The sequence below is a fragment of the Sarcophilus harrisii genome, chromosome 2 (genome assembly GCF_902635505.1).
Source record: "Sarcophilus harrisii chromosome 2, mSarHar1.11, whole genome shotgun sequence".
Lineage (NCBI taxonomy): Eukaryota > Metazoa > Chordata > Mammalia > Dasyuromorphia > Dasyuridae > Sarcophilus > Sarcophilus harrisii.
This window is the reverse complement of record NC_045427.1, coordinates 467,022,981-467,041,832: the sequence shown is the minus strand read 5'-3', so window position 1 is coordinate 467,041,832 and position 18,852 is coordinate 467,022,981. Positions and strand designations below refer to the sequence as shown.

The following is an 18,852-nucleotide window of genomic DNA, read 5'->3' as shown; positions in this document are numbered from 1 at the left end:
TTTTTCAATAGAGTGGAAGGTATATGATGCCTGAGAGTCATCTTTGTGAATGAATTGTGATACTGTGTTATAACAAAGTAACTAACTCAGGGATCATTGGGGTATGTTGTCCATAGGTTGAATAGTTGCAGATTAATTTTATTTTAAGCATGGGATTTTGCTTTCTACAATTATCTCTTCCCTTTTGACATTTGACTGTCGCCTTTTTCAGCCTGCTTCTAGAAGCCAGCTCTCTCTCTTTTTAACTTGCAGTTTTGGTGCTACAGAGAGAGAGGAAGCTACATAAGTAAGCATTTAAGCCTTGTATGAAAAACAAAAATATAAATGCTCTGAGAGAAGGCCTAAAGAAGTTTTACATGAATCAAAATGCATGGGCTAAAGTTCATGGAATATGCTTGGAGGATCTTTTTTCTCTCTCCTTTTCCCCTCAAGCTCCAGGATTCTCAGCTCCAGGCTTTAGAACTAAGGTTAAATCCTGACTGAGTGAAGTGTTACCATTTTTAAGTGTGTATTCACACACACACACACACACACACAGAAAAATGCTTTTATTTAAATAGAGTTATTATAGCATGTCTGGTAATATTTTTAAAAGAAATCATGCAAATCAAATTCAAATTTAATTATGAAAAATATAATATCATTTTCACTACTTTTAAATACTAAGAACCTGTGACTCTTTATGTAAAACAATTCTCATAAATCGCAGTTCTTTATCCTAAACATTTCGATCATAATTTGAAACCATTTACAACCATTAATACATTAGTAACATTTAGCTGAATTAAAACCTTCAGTTACTGAATTTACTATTGGATCATTGCTGCTGTTCAGTCATTCAGTCATTTTTAATTCTTCATCACCTTGCAGACCATAGCATGCCAATGCTGTCTACAGAGTTTTCTTGGCAAAGATACTGAAGTGATTTGCCATTTCCTGCTCTAGTAGATTAAGGCAAACAGAGGTTTGTCCAGATTTGTCCAAAGTCACACAGGATGTAAGTGTCTGAACTCAAATCTGAACTCAGGTCTTCCTAACTATAGGCCCAGCACTACAACCACTGAGCCACCTTAGCCGACTCACTTTTTTATTAGGAAATTATATTAAAAACTAGTTGTATAATTATATTCTTTTATTAGAATATTTAATATTATTAAAATTATAATTTATATGTTATATACAATATATAACATATATTATTCATAATATATATTATAATATAATTGGCCTTTTTAATTTGATTGAACTTAAATATTATAAATTATCATAATATATTTCTAATGAAATTAATTTATATAATTAATTTCATTAAAATATTTAATATTCTACTAAATAGAATTGTGTGTTGGTAGGATAAGGGAAAAAAATTATTTGAAAAATCTTCAATCTAGAGAAAATGGGACTGGTCTATAGAACATGAACAGTGTCCAGGTACTGCGTAAGAAAATATTTTGAACAGGTAATGATAAACATTGCTTTTCCTTTTCCTCTTACAACAATATAAGAGGGAATAAGTTCATATTAGAGCAAATGTTGGTAGATGTGTACGTCTATGTATATATGTATAAAGCATTATCAAGAAAGGCTAAGTTCTTGTTTTTATTTTTAAGTATTTTTTAATATTTTAAGTAAAATTTAGATGTTATTTTAAGCAAATTTTTAAATTAAATTAATATTTTAATTTAAACTTAATTTTTACTTAATAAAAATCAATTTTTAAATTAAAATTAAATTATAAAAAATTTCTAAGTAAAATTTAGATTTGTTAACTATAACAACTGCCTTTTACTGAACATATGAAATGGTGGGGGTGGGGGGAAGAAGAGGGAAGGACACGATGGTTCTAAGAATTCAGAAATCCAATAACTGGCAAAACTTTAAAACTATAGTATGACAGAGTAATATATTAATTACATATTACAAATAATATATTTATTAATTTCATACTTTCTTTTCAAGAAACATCATGGAAACAAGCAGAATACCAAGCAACAGAGAAAGCTCTGTAAACTAAAATATTTACAGGAGTTGAAGTGATAGTTGCCACTAATATTTCAGAATCATTCAAAGCAATGCTGATGAAAATTGCATTGAAGTCAGGTTTGTATTTGAGAGAAAACTATTTACTGAATATCACATTCATATAGCAACTGCCTTTGTTTAAAGCTAACTAGGCACAGTCACATTTAATACTAAGAAAACTGATAATAATAATAATAATATGCCCCTTTCCAAGTTTCTAATCAGTTAAAGATCTGATTCAGTTGAGGAGTTTCCTCACTAATGAAATCATAAGTCTGTACAAAAGATAAACTAACAAAATCCCGTAGGTCTTTTACCTGATTTGACTATCATAGTTGATTTTTTTCCCTTAAGCTATCCCAAAATTGATCATGCTTTACCTGAATTTGTAAATATAGTTTAACCATCTGAAATATAGTAAATTCCTATTTCTCCAGCACTGGAAATTGGAAATATTCCGATTCAGTATTTTAACATGTATGCTGAAAATGAGGAATAGAGATTGGACTTGTGATTTTACTGGAATAGGGAACTCCAGAATAGGGAAATTCCCTCTAAAAATGCCAATTTGCTCCTTCTCTGAAATTTATAGTCTTAAGAGTGTCCTAGAACACTGAAAAGTGAAGTGACTCTGAAGACTCACAAAGTTCTAAGGCTCACTCCAGTCATCTGTTTGTCAACAAGTACAGATCTCTGTTGCTGTATTCTACTATTCAACATGTCACTTTCCCTCCTTTCTTGACCAGGTCAAATTCTTCCAACTCCTAACTTTAACCTTGTGGACTTTGATTTACACATTGATGTTCCCTCAACACCGTGACCTTCTAATTCAACAACCTCATTGACTCTTATGACCTATATCTTCCTTTTATCTGAGGCATTCATTGTTGTTTAGTCATGTCCAACTCTTTGTAGCCCCATGGACCATATAGCACACCAGCCCTTTCTATCCTTCACTGTCTCCTGAAGTCTGTCCAAGTTCATGTTCATTGACTCCATGACACTATCAATTCCATCCTCTGCCATCCTTTTGTTTCAATGTTTCCCAGCAAGAAGGTCTTTTCCAGTAAGTCTTATGTTCTCATTAAGCAGCCAAAGTACTTAAGATTCAGCTTCAGTATTTGAATGTCTGGTAAACAGCCCAAATATTGACTGATTTGATTTCCTTGCTATCAAAGGTCTTCTCCAGCACCATAATTTGAAAGTACTGATTCTCTAGCACCCACATTTCCTTAGGATCTAACTCTCACAGAGATACATTGCCAGTAGAAAAATCAAAGCTTTAATTATACAGAACTTAGTCAAAGGTGATGCCTCTGCTTTCAATATGCTGTCCAATTTGGGCATAGTTTTTTCTATTAAGGAGCAAGCAGCTTTTAATTTCATGACTTCAATTGCCATTTCAGCAATCTTTGAGCCCAGGAATATAAAATCTGACACTGCTTCCATTTCTTCTCCTTTTATTTGCCAAAAAATGATAGGACCAGTTGCCAAGATCTTTGGTTTGGTTTTGTTTTGTTTTTATGTTAAGCTTCAAATCAGCTTTTACACTTTTCTCTTTCACCCTCATCAAGAGGCTTCTTACTTCCTCTTCACTTTCTGTGAACAGAATAGTATCATCTGCATATTTGAGATTATTGATATTTCTCCCAATAACTATATTTCTGGCATTTCACAAGATGTATTTTGCATAGAAGTTAAATAAGGTCACAGTATACAACCTTATCATACACCTTTCTCAATCCTAAACCAGTCAGTTATAACATGGTAAGTTCTGTGTTCTTCATGCCCAGATATGGATTCCTCAGGAAACAAGTAATGTGATTTAGTACTTCCATCTGAGGATTTCCCACATTTTGTTGTGATGCACACAGAGTCAATGAAGCAAAAGTAGATTTTTTCCTAAAATTGCCCTGATTTCTCCATGATCCAGTGAATGTTGGCAATTTGATCTCTAGTTCCTCTGCCTCTTCAAAAATAAGCCTGCTTTTCTGGTATATTGCTGAAGCCTACTTATAGAATCTTAAGAACAACCTTGCTGGTCTGTGAAATGAGCACAACTGTTTGTTAACTTGAATATTCTTTGCCATTGGTCTTCTTTAGGCTCAAAATGTAAATTCATCTTTTCCAATTCAGTGGCCCCTGTTGAGTATATTGAGTGCAGCACTTTTAACAGTATCATCTTTAGGATTTTAAATAGTTCAGCAGGAATTCTATTCATCTCTACTAGTCTTAGCAATCATTCCACCTCCCTAAGGCATACTCCCAAGGAATATTTATTACCTATAACTATACTCCTTTCATGATCTTAACTCTGAAATATTCCTCTCTAATCGTAACTTATTCTTCTAGTTCTTCCTCTACCTTATTCCTCCTAAATAATCTTTCTACACCCTCTTCCTTTTTTCCCCAATCTATTAGCCCTGCTCATTTCTCATTTTCTATCCTTCACAATCTTGCTAAGAGTGACTATCTTTTCCTGTTAGAATCTTAGTGTTAACTCAATGGAATTGATACAATGCTTATTGGTTCATACATTAGAGCAAAACCTTACAAGGTGTTAAGTATTGGTACTTAACTAATATTGGTAGAAACAATGCTTGAGTTTACACCTCTGAGAATTCCATAAATTGGAGTTCACAAGTAGGGGACATACACAAAACTTTGTAATTTTGTGAATTCACACTTCCCATAATCCTACTCTCAGAGGAGGAGTCAACCTTTGGGTTCACTCCTTTAAGAGATCATATATAAGGAGCTCTTAGAGCTTTAGTCAGTCAGTCAGTTCGGAAGATTACCAGGAGTCGGAGTTGAGCTAGAGGCAGAAGCTGGCAGAGACAAAGGACAAGCTGCAAGAGCTCTTGGAACCAAGCAGAGAGATAGGCCTCTAAGAAAGCTAACCGGGCCCAAGGAAATAGACAAGACTTGGAAGGAAAAAATAAACATTTGGATTTTATCAGCTGGCTGTATTTGAAGTGACTATTGATCTGAACTGAAACTAAGGCTGCCTCCAGAAAATCTCCCCAAGCAACCTGCTCCCAGAGAGAACGAACATATTATAAAAAAGAAGAGAACACCACATTTTCCTCTTGAATTCCTTGCTCCCTTGTTCTAGGACCATTCAGGCCCTGCTAATCCTCAGAAGTAGGTCAGCCCCACAGCCTTTTATTCTCCTGCTTTTAACACTGATGAGCTTAATAGGTGGAAGTCAAGCAAGTTTTCTAGTTAGGATCACTCTAACCAAGTCCATGATCTCAACTGAGCAATCACTACTACTTAGCAATCCACAATCTATAACTTTTGATACTATTAACCACGGCTTTCCTCATATTCTCTCCCTCTTCCTCTCCTCCTTTCCCTATCTCTGCTGTCTTGTCTCCCTTCCTCCTTCCCTCCTCACCTTTCTCTCTCATCTTATCCATTTTCCATGGGTTCAATGATCACCAATATGCACATGAATTATAAATCTATATATCTAGCCCTAATCTCTCTCCTAAATCTCAGAAACTCACATGTATAATTGGCAGTTGACAAATAATCACTTAAATGTCTTGTCACGATACCTCCAAAATGGAATTATCTCCCCTCTTCCCCTGCCCCAAGATCTTCTCCTAATTTACTTTCACTGAGAGCATCATCATTCTTTTAGTCACCCTGACTTATAAGCTCTTTTGTCATCCTTTGTTCTTCCTAACCTAACCAATCAATTAACTTTTAGAGAGGTTACATCACTGTCTCTTGTATCTGTCCCCTTTTCTTCATTCATACTAGTCTTAAGTTCTTATCACCTTTTATTTCTGAAATGGTCTCCATGCTTCTAGAGCCTTCCTTTCTAATCAGTCCTTCAAAAAGTAGCCAACATAGTATTCTTCCTAAGGTAAGATCTAACCATGTCATTCTTTAGTTAATAAAATTCAGCAGCTCATTATTTATTCCAGAATAATTTTTTTTTCTCTGTTTAACAATTCACACCCTCATGTGGGAAAACAGGGACACTAATACATTGTTGGTGGAATTGCAAATACATCCAATCATTCTGGAGAGTAATTTGGAACTATGCTCAAAAAGTTATCAAACTGTGCATACCCTTTGATCCAGCAGTGTTACTGCTGGGCTTATATCCCAAAGAGATCATAAAAAAGGGAAAGGGACCTGTATGAGCATGAATGTTTGTGGCAGCCCTTTTTGTAGTTGCCAGAAACTGGAAACTGAGTGGATGCCCATCAACTGAAGAATGACTGAATAAATTGTGGTATATGAATATTATGGAATATTATTGTTCTGTAAGAAATGACCAACAGGATGATTTCAAAAAGGCCTGGAGAGACTTACACGAACTGATGCTGAGTGAAAAGAGCAGGCCCAGGAGATCATTATATACTTCAACAACAATACTATATGATGACCAATTCTGATGGACCTGGCCATCTTCAGCAATGAGATCAACCAAATCAGTTCCAATGGAGCAGTAATGAACTGAACCAGCTACGCCCAGCGAAAGAACTCTGGGAGATGACTAAAAACTATTGCATTGAATTCCCAATCCCTATATTTTTGCCCACCTGCATTTTTTATTTCCTTCATAGGCTAATTTACAATATTTCAGAGTCCAATTCTTTTTGTACAGAAAAATAACAGTTTGGTCATGTATACTTATTGTGTATCTAATTTATATTTTAATATATTTAACATCTAATGGTCATCCTGCCATCTAGGGGAGGGGGTGGGGGGAAGGAGGGGAAAAATTGGAACAAGAGGTTTGGCAATTGTCAATGCTGTAAAGTTACCCATACATATAACCTATAAATAAAAAGCTATTAAAATTAAAAAAAAAAAACAATTCACACCCTCTACAACCTAATTCTCATCTACCTTTTCAAACATTTGATATTATATATAATATGTATATTATAGATAGATAGATAGATAGATGGATGGATGTGCCAGGCAAATTGGATTCTTCCCTGAACTGGCATTTTGTCTCTTAATTCCATACTTTCATATGGTCTGTCCTTACCAAATCCCACCCTGACCCAAATGCTTCAAAAACAGATTGTTACTTTTAGTCAAAGCTCACTTAAGATGCCACCTTATTCAAAGCTTTCGAAGATCATCCCAGTTAAGTATTTCCTAGCTTCTCATATCTCTGAATATGATGTATTCATCCTAAAAAAAAATCTAAGTTTCCTGTGGCATGGGACATTTTTGCTTTTGTCTTTAAGGATTAAGGATCTTAATGTTTAGCAAGTTAAGTTGAAGCATCAATTATCACTGGAAAAGACCTATGAAAGCACTAGTTATTTGAGTTTGTAGATTCTAACTAAATAAGAGATGTACTTAATATGTGGGTAAATAATAACACATAAGTTTAGAGAACACAAATATTTACCTTACCTCATAATGACCTGAGGAATACAATACAATCAAAAAATATTTTTATACTAAAAATTAAAAAAAATTCATCAAGTTCAACCACAGCAGACAGCAAAATTAACAGCATCAAATAGCTAAATCACTCTATGTATACATTATTAAAGTATCAATATCTACCTTATCTAGCAGATACAATGTCATTTTGATTCTCAGGTATCAGCATATACTATTCATAAGAATATCACTGAGGAAACAGAGCCAGTTTTGAAATTCAAGAACTTTGTGCTTCTTCTGAGGGATAATAATTCTTAAAAGCACTGGTGCTTATCCATTCCTTATCGGATTTCAGAATCAATACATATTCTACTAAATTACTATTCCTGATTATAATTACCAAACAGAAAGGAAATCCAATGAGAAGGCTTTCAAACTCTTCTGAATAGTATAGAATGACTGACCATCACTTTAAGAAAAAATCTCCTCTAAAAGGAAAAACTTCCATATTCTTAAGCAAGCTAAAATTTGATTTAGGAAGAGAAAGGTTTTTACATTTCATGACAGTAGGGAAAATCCTCATGCAGTTTAAAATTTCTCTCCAACTTAATACACTGATACATGTGGAAATATCAAAAGAGAAATGTTATAATATGTGAAAATCTATAGTTAAATTAAGTTATGGAATTTTTGCTTTTTACAAAATAAACAAAAAAGTTTTCTATAAATAGCAAATTCTCCCAACACAATTAAAATGGAATTTGGTTTACATGTAACTTTAGAGAGGTTTATATCGCAAAAAGTAAAATGTACCTATAATATAACCCTTTAAATCATCTTTATTTTATTTTCTCCTAAGTAGTTCCCTTTGTCCTTAAACATCCTCTCCTGTTTCTTCCTACGAAGGATATAAATTGTTGCTAACCTTATAATTCTGTAATAGCAGTGTGATCAGCATGGTCCATCTAAACTCTACATAGAAACACATTGACAAATACCCAGCCAAGCCCTTTCCATTCCCATTTCTATACTCTTTCCCAACAAAAATGTAAAGAATATTAGGAGTTAAACTTGTTTCCAGACCACAGAAGAAGGTTAAATCCTAGAGACTATCACTAACAGGGCTTCCTTTTTCTCCAATACTATGACTGAGAGCAAATATTGGTTCGTTGCCAAAATGCTTTGGTGGATGATTATATATATATATAGTGTTAATGGGATTTAATTTCTCCAAATTCATAAAAATTCATTAAAAAAAATTTATTATTCACAGTCAATTTTTATCTCAAGTGTAATGTCATCCCTTTTACTATCTCACAAATGACAAGATAAAGAGAATATAGGATTCCATTGCACTTATTTATTAACTATTAAAAAACATTTGATTCAGAAGAACAGTCTTTCAAGCCCTTTTAAAAGGTGTTTCCCACTTATATGCCAAAATCATTTCTCGGAATGTGACAGATTCTCTGGAAAATGACAGAAATAACCCAGTTCAATGACCTTCTGAAAAATAAACTACAGGTGAGATATTAAAAAAGGAAAAATGTGCTCACCAAAAATATTCATCATTGTGATGAAGGAGATCCAGCAAAAGAGTCCAGAAATATGAAGTCCTCAGATAAAGATGGCATTGTGTTAATTACATCAAATATCAAGACTGAAAAATCTCCAAGAAGAAATCTGCAATCACTCAAGGGAATTTGGCCTAACTACAGAAAAGACCAAATAGAAAAAGAGTGCCTTGGCTTCATCATGCACCTACTAAATAAGCACTAACCATCTACAGCAAAGACCAAATGGGTAAACACTGCCCATTTCCTTGGTTTCAAGATGCACCCATTTGATTTAGATATACTACTAAAAAAGCACCTTATAAAGCTTGTCCAATAATGTATACAACTAGGGAAAAAAGTACAGGTGTTCAACGAGCTGTTTCTAAACTTGGAAAGAACAGAATAGGCAGGATTGCCAGCAAAACCCAATTTTTCAATAGACACAGTAATCACTGTGTCTATACAGTGTAATGAGATTTGTGTTGAAGAAAAAAAAATGATTAATACTATATGTTGGGACAAATCTACTACAAATAATTTTTTTCTTAATTTTACATTAACCTAGTATCCAAATCATTTCTGGCAGAGAGACAGAGACAGAGACAGACAGACAGACAGTCTGATAGATAAATTGGGTTGGTTCTCCATAGCCTTCTGACAGGACTCTCACCCAAGATGACTTGAGACAACATTTATATAGCAATCTTGAACAAGAAAAAAAATCACATATAAAAATAGTACTGTGTTAGCATTCCAAAATAATAATAAAATTACTATTCATTTACTTAGCTTATCACTCCCCTCACTCCCTAAACAAATAGATATCATTCAGTGCTTCCATTTCTTTTTTTTTTTTTACTTTTTTTTAAACTTTCTGCAGTCCAGCTTCTGACTTCATCATTCAATGGAAGCTGCTCTCTTTGAAGTTACCAACTATTTCTTAATGCCAAATCTAAAATGCCTTTTCTCAATTTTCATCCTTAACCTCACTGCAGTTTCTGACACTGTCCATCATCCTGTTGATGACACTGCTCTACAGGTTTTTCTGACACTGTTCTCTTCTGGTTCTCCTATCTTTCTGACCACTCTTCAGGCTCCTATGCAGAATTTTTACCTAGCTCATGTCCCTAACTATGGCTATACCCCAGCACTCTGTCTTGGGCCTTCTTCTCTAATTCATTGTTTTGATAAGATCATCAGTTCCCAGAAATTCAATTATATTCTCTCCCTATTTCTGTCTCTGTCTCTACCTCTCTCTTTCCATAGAGAAACACATACCTTTATTTATATACATATATATGTGTGTGTATATATATATATATATATATATACACACACACACACACACATATATATATATATATATATATATTATATACACTCATGTATATAATTCTTAGATCTATTTATTTATCCCCACCTCCCTCTCAACTCCTAGCTTCCTATCTCCTGGGATATCCAACAGGTATCTTAAATTCTACAAGCCCAATTCTTTCCCCCAACACTGTATCCTCTTCCTAACTTCCTTATTATTGTTGAAGGTACCATCATCCTCTTAATCACCCAGCCTCATCCCCAACTCCTTACTCTTTCCCTTCCACATCAATTTGTTAGCAAGTATTACTAATTCTACTTGTGCAACATCTCTCTTGTGTATGTCCTATTCTCTCTAAAATTCCACAACCCTGATGGCCAATCGGCATCACTTCAAACCTAGACTTCTTTCATTTATTTGTTGATTAGTCTCTCTGCCCCAAATCTCACCCCACACCAGGCCATCCTCTATTCAGCCTATCAAAGAGATCTTCCTAAAGCATAGATCTGACTATATCACATTCCTATTTAATCAACCTCAGTGATTCCTTATTACCTTAGTATCAAATATAAAAATTTTCTGTTTGGCTTTTAAAGCCCATTATAATTTGACTCCCTGTTAATTTTCCAAGTTTCTTGTGTTTTATTCTCTATCACCCCCAAATCCCTAGAGCACAGGCATATATGCACGCACACACATACTTACACACAATGATTCAGTGACACTGATCTCCTATTTCTCACACTAAACACTCCAACTGTGGGCATTTTCAGTGATTGTCATTCATGCCTAGAATTCATTACCTTCTCATGTATGCTTCCTAGCTTCACTGGCTTCTTCCAGTCTCAGATAAAGTCTAACTTCTGAAAGAGGCTTTTTTCAAATAGTGTTCACCCTCTCTTGATTATTTCTAATTGATTCTTAATATAATTTGCACATAGACTGTGCTCCTTGAGAGCAGGACTATTCTTCCTTTTCTTTGTTTCTCCAGTACTTACCACAGTGCCTAGCAAATAATAGGTAGTTATTAAATGCTCACTCAACTAATTTTTTCTCAAAGGACAAACACAGGGCAAAGAAATCCCTTCAAGGAAGGGACAAAGACTACATGCCTTTAGAGAGATCTTTCAGGTGGGTGGGAAGGCGATGATTGAAAGATTCTGTATCAATTATTTAACTACCACTACAGTGAGAGCTTATTGTCCATGCATCTGGTCCATCTCTATTCAGAGAAGTCTGGAAAGGGTTTAGATCAGAGAAATTCTATTTCTCAATATTTCTAGAGAATCCTATAAAACATTTAATTATTCTTCAAAACTTGGAATATCACTGCCTCCCAAGAACTAAAAATGAGCATTATGTTAGAAAGCAACAAAATAACCCTGTGATGGGCATAAGCATGTTGTAATATATAAGCAAAGAAGAACTCTGAAGAAGAATATGAGTAAAGGATATAATCAAAGAATTGTATTACTGAAAGAAAAGATGGGCTGGTCATGTCTCAAGAACACATGATCCGCTGATGCTCTAATAATATTGAGAAAATGTCTACAGCATGTTTGCCAGTCCCCTTGTAGTGAACTTTTTAAGAGAACAAGGATGAGAGTCACAGAGGATAGATTGGCATAGAATTGATTTTAAGCTATATTATTAAAGGGATCTTTTGGAATCATGTCAGAGATTCAATTAAGTATAACATCTAATGATTTCAGTGATCTTCTACACCACAATGAGTTATATTTGATATCAACAATAATGTGAAGAATGAGTGAAGTTATTCTTCTAATCATTGTTCTAGTAATATTACACATTTATTACTGTGTTAGGAAGAAGCAATGCTATTTTACTTATCATATTAGAAGTATATTATATTAGAAATATATTAGAAAAAAATTGTAATTTTGACATTCAATTTTGATTGATTTTTCTGGATAATACCCCAAATTGTGTGATATCAAAAACCTAAACTTGACTCAGAATATAGCATAAATGGGGAAAAAAATAGTGACATTAAGCAAGTGATAAAAAGAATAACTTCATTCTCCTTTCTTCACTCTCATTTTTTTGTCATCAAATTTCTGTCCAGTTTTAACATACAAAATCACATTATAATTTTTTTAAAAGAAAGCATGACATACATGTTTTCAGACTTTTAAAATGCATTTAACAGTTGTTTATTTTTTTCTCTCTAAAAATTACTACTATGGTTTTGAATATGATATGGTCCTCTGAGAGAGGAAGTAGGAGGAATACCTAATAATTACAACTAATATAACAAATAGAAGATTTCAATAAAAATTTATTTTTATTAAAGCATGAGCCTTGGCCTTATAAAATCTTATAAAAATTACTACTAAGAAGAATGTGCTATTTGCAGGAATTTTCATGATTTTGTAACAGAACATAAATGTTTTGGACTTCAATAAGTTCAAGATATTTTTCTCCTGATAATATACTACTGTAAATCCACCTACTATCCACTAAAGAACAGCAGCAGATTAATACTTAGAGCCATTACCTCTACCTAGAGTGTGAGGGTGTTCAGAAAAATAACACTTGAAGAAAATTTCATCTCTCAGTTCTTGAAACATATTTAGGACTTCTCATTTTTCCCAAGGAAACTATAACTAGAAAATTAATAATCATGTCACAGACAGACTTTTTCAATCAAAAAGCAAAATAATGAATTATTTTTTGCTCAACTTGGGGGAAAAGGAACTAGGATAAGCACAATCGTATTAAAAATGCAAAAGCAATAGAGCTGTGCACAAGTACACAGATCATGTCATTATATACTAGACATTCATGAGTAGCAGTCTCTGGAATGCAATTTCAACAATTCTTATTTCCATCATCCATATCACAGTCACATTAATAGTCCTAAAGGTCAGGTCTGACTATGTCACTGTTCTAATCAAGACACTTCAGTGATTCCCTACTACTAAATAGAATAAAATACAATACAAATAAAATACAAACTTTTATTTTGTAATAAAGTTACCTTTAGGATAAAATGCAAACTCCTTTGTTTACCATTTAAAGCCCCTTACAATTTGGCTCCTTTCTATTTTTCAAAACTAATAACATCATACCCTTTTATTCATTCTACATTCTAGCAAAACAGACTTAGATTCCCTCTCCTGCCTCTGTGCCTTTACACATGCTATCTCCATGCTTGAAAAACTTTCTCTCCTCTGCTTCTCAGAACCTGCTAACTCCTTTAGTTCATTTCTACTCTGGACTCCAACATTCTTCCAAGCCAGGTGACATCCTTTGCACCACCCTATCTCTTTCAGCTTTCTTGTATATACTGTCTTTACCCATTAAGTTGTATTTTTTTTTTTAAATTCCACCCTTAGAGAGAAGGGTCTGTATTTCTTTTTGCATGTATCTCTATTCGGAGGACTTAGTACACTGACACATGGTAAGTATTTTATAAATGCTTATTGACTGATTCCTTTTAGTATCACTTCCTTCAAGAAATATTTCCCTCATTCTCCCCCCGCCCCTTCATTTTAGATATATCCTATTACTTATCTGCACACATGCTGAATCCCCCTAGTAGAACGCCCTTCTTGAGAGATGAGACTGTCTCACTTTCTGAGACAGTGTTTGCATCCCCAGTACCTAGAATATATAGTAGGTGTATAACAAATTGTGCTGATTGATTTGGATCTATGTATGTTCATCACCAGATCATTTTACTATTAAAGAAAAAGAGAGATACCTTCTGTCCACAGAGAATTTTTCAACTAAAAAACTCCAAGTAGTTGTGTAACAGCATCCTTACCCAAAGGATGGGGAAACTGAAAGAAAAAGAAGAATAAATTAGTAAGAGACAGCAGTAGGTATTCCTTTACTTCCCTAGGTCTCAGGTACCTCCTTTGTAAAGTGATCATGACCAAGAACCTTCTTAATGTTTTTGTCACGGACAGGGCGCTCTGGCCAACACTCTACAGACCCCTCATCAGAAGAAGGTTTTGTTGTCTACTTTCATAATTACAGGAAGTGCTAAATTTCAGTTAGAAGTTAGTGAAACAAAATATGTATTATTTTTTCACCATTCAAGTTCACAGATGCCCTGAAATCTACCCTCATGCCTCTTAAGAATTCGCGAAACCCAAGTTTTGGAACCTTGAGTCAGACTACCTGAGGTCACTTCCAGCCCTAAATCCTAGGACCCACTGATCCTCACTGAGCCCTACCTCCATCATCCTACGGAGGAAGTCGAGCTCCAGTTTGAGCCCATCTCTACGTCTTTGGGTCCAAAGGCGGGCGCTAGCTCCCTGGCAGACTACCAGCCGGCCCGGTGACTCGGTTTACCTCCCCTTCCCCTAGGGAGGAAGAGTTAATGATTTATGACACTCCCTTTCCCCACCCCCACCCCCAGCCCCAGAGAGAGAAGGGACTGTCCCAGGGCACCGGACGGGCAGCGGCCGTTAGTTCGAGATTGGGATGGCTCCCCAGGGAAGGCCACGGCCCGCAGGCCTCTGTGGGAGCAACGTGACGTCTCCGGGGCTGGCGAGGCCCAGACAACTTGCCGGGACAGGGAGCCCCGACGAGGCAGGCGGCGGGGTCGCGGGCGTCGGAGGAGGGAGGGGAAGGCGCCCGAGGATTCTCGCCTTCCTAACCCCGGCCTGGAGGCTCCCGCGCCGCCCGTCATTTGCTCACCTGAAGGCGACAGGTCTGACCAGGCTGAAACCTGGTTCCCAATTCTGCGGCCCCTGGCTCCGGAGGCCAAAAGTCGTCGCCGCCACCACCGACTATTTACCTCGGGCAGACGCGCGGCCCTGCGCAACCGAACGTGATACCTGGGCCCGCCCCCGCCTGCCCCGCCTCCAAGACGGAGAGAAGGAAAGGAGGGAGTGGTAGTGGGTGGGGAGAAATGGCATGAGGACCAATAGTGACCCGAACGACTTTCAGCGCGCGCCAGGATTGGTCTTTCTCGTGACAGCCTCTCCGCCAATGGCTACTGAACCAGCTCGATACGAAGGGACTTTCCGCTCCGTCAAGCTCGGTCGAGCCCAAGTGGGGGTGGGGGAAGACTAAGAGAGGAAGAAGCAAAAGAGGGCGGGGACGGGGGAAAGTGGCGTCACGCTCTCTGGTTGGCTGTCTAGCCGCAAGTCTCGAACCGCCATTGGCTACGTGGTGGGAGGGGGTGGAGCACGGCCGGTCCCAGACTCTCTGGGCCTCAGCTGTCAAAATGCTTTACAGAATTGGGAAGGGCAGGGTCCTTAGTCCTTGAATAATAAGATTGGGAAGCCAAAGTTCACACGCCTGCTTGGTTTGGAAGTCAGGACTCCTGGGTACGGACTCGTCCCGGAGTCCCGAGACAGCCCTCAGCCCTTCATCACTGAGTTTCCCAGTCCCGCTGAGCCCAGTGCCTCAGTTTCCCTTTCTGAATGAGGCGCAAGGGAAGTTCGGCTCCTGTCCCAGAAGCCCCGTATTTAGGTCACAGTGCCACACATTTCATGCATCCTTCCTGGCCAACAGCCAGATTTACGTTTTAGTTAAGGATCTTTCAATTAGAAGGGAGGTTTTTGATTCCCAGGTGAGCTCAAAAATACTTAAGGAAGTGATTCTCTAACTCCGTAGTGAAGGCTCTCAGTACACTGATTCTTGTTAATTAATTCTTTCTCCGACAAATTAAGCACCAATTATGAAAGAGGATGAATCACAATACTCAAAGGAGGGATGTGGGAGGAGAAGGGTCTTGTGGAAAATGAGCTGTTCCTAAAGATCTGTGGGATTTCTCCCGAGAGGTAACAGCCTAAGGGGGCTGTCCTTGTTTCCATAATTAATTACATGTAGAGTGACTTTCACTTACTACTGTCCTCCCCAGTTCTTCATCCAAGGGCAGAAGTGATGCCAAAGTTGAACTCACACTCTAAGGTTTTCTAATTTCACGTTACCTGCTGGCACTTGTGCTCCCCTTGGCTGGTATCACAGACTATCAGAATCCTTTAGGATCAAGACCCATCTTCAAACGGCCTTGCCTGACTCTTCTAATCCCCAAAGTGCTCTCCCCTCTCTGGTATTCTTCTCCAATTATTTCACTGATAATAAATATCATTTCCCAAACAAGATCAGCCCTCCTACAGCAAGAGGCTGGATTTCCTGTTTATTTGTTCTTTTCTCAGTACCCAGCACAGGATTAGGCATATGGTAGATAGTGTGATCTTCTGTTTTCATGAAATATGCTTCATAACTATTCATTTTAGTGTGTATCACTATCCAAATTCCCATTGCTTTGGGAATTCAAGAATATTTAGCAACTCCATTTAATCTCAACAAAGAATAAATAATAGAAAATTGCAGGCATTTCTCTGAGAAGACATTGTTAAATGTATGATTCCAAATGTCTTGTTTATTCTCAATCCCCCAAAGAGATATAAGAGCCCTGTAGTTTTTTTTTTTTTTCTGTGCAGAATCTATTGAATTTAAGAGAATAATACCTATGATAACTTTACTGAGAATCTTCATTTTCATTCAGAAAAGGCAAGAGGTTTTTTCTAGAATGAGAAACCATGTCATTTCCATTTAACATTTGACCGCCACGGTTTTGTGATTGAGAAAGGAGCTCGACTTCCTCCAGTAGGATGATGGGAGGTAGCTGGTAGGAAGAGCAATGAGGATTAGTGGGTCATAGGATTTAGGGCTGGAAGTGACCTCAGGTAGTCTCCTGTCAATGAAAAGTTATAATAATAATAATAATAATAAAAGGATCTCATGTGAGCTCTTATTTCCCAATACCTTTACCATAAGAATTCATAAATATCATTAGAAACGTATTTCAACTGTGTAAACTTCTCATTTCTCACCTGGCTGCACTCATTTTGCACCTCTTTGACTTATCTACCATGTTCCCTGTAAATTCACTGAGAAATCTCATCATCTGGCCAGAGTCCCAAGGAAAATCGGCCTTGGTATCCATATCTCATCAGTACTCTTTGCTTCTGTTGGGAAGACAGAAGAAAAGTCTTCTAATATCCTATTTCTTATTCACCTTTACTCATGTTGGACTTCTTTGATTTTTCTTGTTGAACTCCTTCTGGATTTGATGTCTCTATCATCCCCAGGCCAGGTACCTTAACCCCCATTCAGTGTAGTCTCCCCTATTAGACTGCAAGCTCCTTGAGGGAAGGAAGTATCTTTTTCCTCATTGTATGCCCAACACTAATAGTTATTGATTGACTATGGTATCCAAATGCCTATTCACCCCTAGGAGAACTCCTGGCTTTATTCTTTCTTTGGAAGTCTTTAAAAGCAGTAACCACAGAGAAATTAATCTGACCAATCTCACCCATATGGTTTAGGATGCTATTGATCTGATCCTTACTGGGATTTGAAACTTGTTTTTCAGCTATAACCTCCCTATGGTGAATAATTTCAAATCAAGCTATGTAGGAAGATTATTCTTATCTATGAGTAATTAATGATTGCTATGAAAAGTTTCCCCCAGCTACCATTAATTTATAATTTACAATCTAATATGGATTCTTCTCCAAAGAAAACAAGGCCACAGAACAAAAAACAAAAGCTTGTAACTAAAATCTTACAGGTTGGAGTCAAGATGGCAAAGTTAAAGGAAGTGGATTCGCTACTTCATCTAGTACACCTCCTCCACAACCATCTAAAAGAGACCAGACTGAATTCCAACCCAGAAAGCCATTAAAAAAATCTCAGTGAATCATTTTTCCAGCTTCAGACTGCTTAGGAAGACAGAAGTTCTACAGGCCAGGGATGACCAAGAGTGGATGCTGGCCAGAAGCTGATCAGTGGAACAGAATAGGCATACAATATATAGAAGCAAATCAACATAGTAATCTGGTGTTGGACAAACCCAAAGATTGCTACAATTGAGGCAAGAACTCACTACTCAATAAAAACTATTAGAAAAACTGGAAAGTAAATTGACAGAAACTAGGCATAGACCAACCTCTTATACCACATCAAGATAAACTGAAAATGGGTACAAGAGAGAATTGTGGGAAAATGGTGGAGTAGGTCACTAAATTTCAAGCTCTTCAGATTTACCCCCCAAATAGAACAAGTTTGTGCCTCAAGGCAGAAATAGACTAGAGAAACACAAAGAAGGTTTGGATGTGGATCACAGGATAATATTTTCACCTTTTATTGTTCTTGTTTGCTTGCTTTTTATTTTCTCTCATTTTTTTCCTTTTGATCCGATTTTTCTTGTGCAGCAATTATGCAAAAAACAAGGGAAAAAATCAAATATGATGGAGCTATGATTAGAATTGTACAGGACTTATCAAAAGCCACAATAAAAGACTGAAGGTCCTGGAATATACTGGCAATCAAAAGAACTGGGCCTAAGGCTAAAAATATCATATCCAGCAAAATCATCCATAATATTGAATGAAAAAAATAGATATTCAATGAAATTGCAGATTTTCAACTAAATCTGAAAGCAATAGAAAATTTAACATGAAAGAGCTAATATGAAAGATCAATTTCAAGGAACTTAATATGAACAAATTGTTTATGTTTTTCACATGGAAATTATACTATGTGTTTAAGATTGACATCAGCAATTGGGTAGCTCAAAAGAAGCAGGGTAGAGTATGATCT

The 18,852-nt window shown here is 36.5% G+C and overlaps 1 protein-coding gene across 7 annotated transcripts in view; it reads right to left on the bottom strand.

The window, feature by feature from the left end:
* Window positions 1-15,035, bottom strand: part of CYLD (CYLD lysine 63 deubiquitinase) — a 64,430-nt gene extending 49,395 nt beyond the window's left edge. For all 7 annotated transcript variants that reach the window (XM_031954481.1, XM_031954482.1, XM_031954485.1 and 4 more), the window contains exons 1-2: window positions 14,932-15,035; window positions 13,988-14,066 (exon numbers count right to left, since the gene is read on the bottom strand). The gene's annotated coding sequence lies outside the window, so the exon portion shown is untranslated. The remainder of the gene's footprint in view (window positions 1-13,987; window positions 14,067-14,931) is intronic.
* Window positions 15,036-18,852: the final 3,817 nt, after the last annotated feature.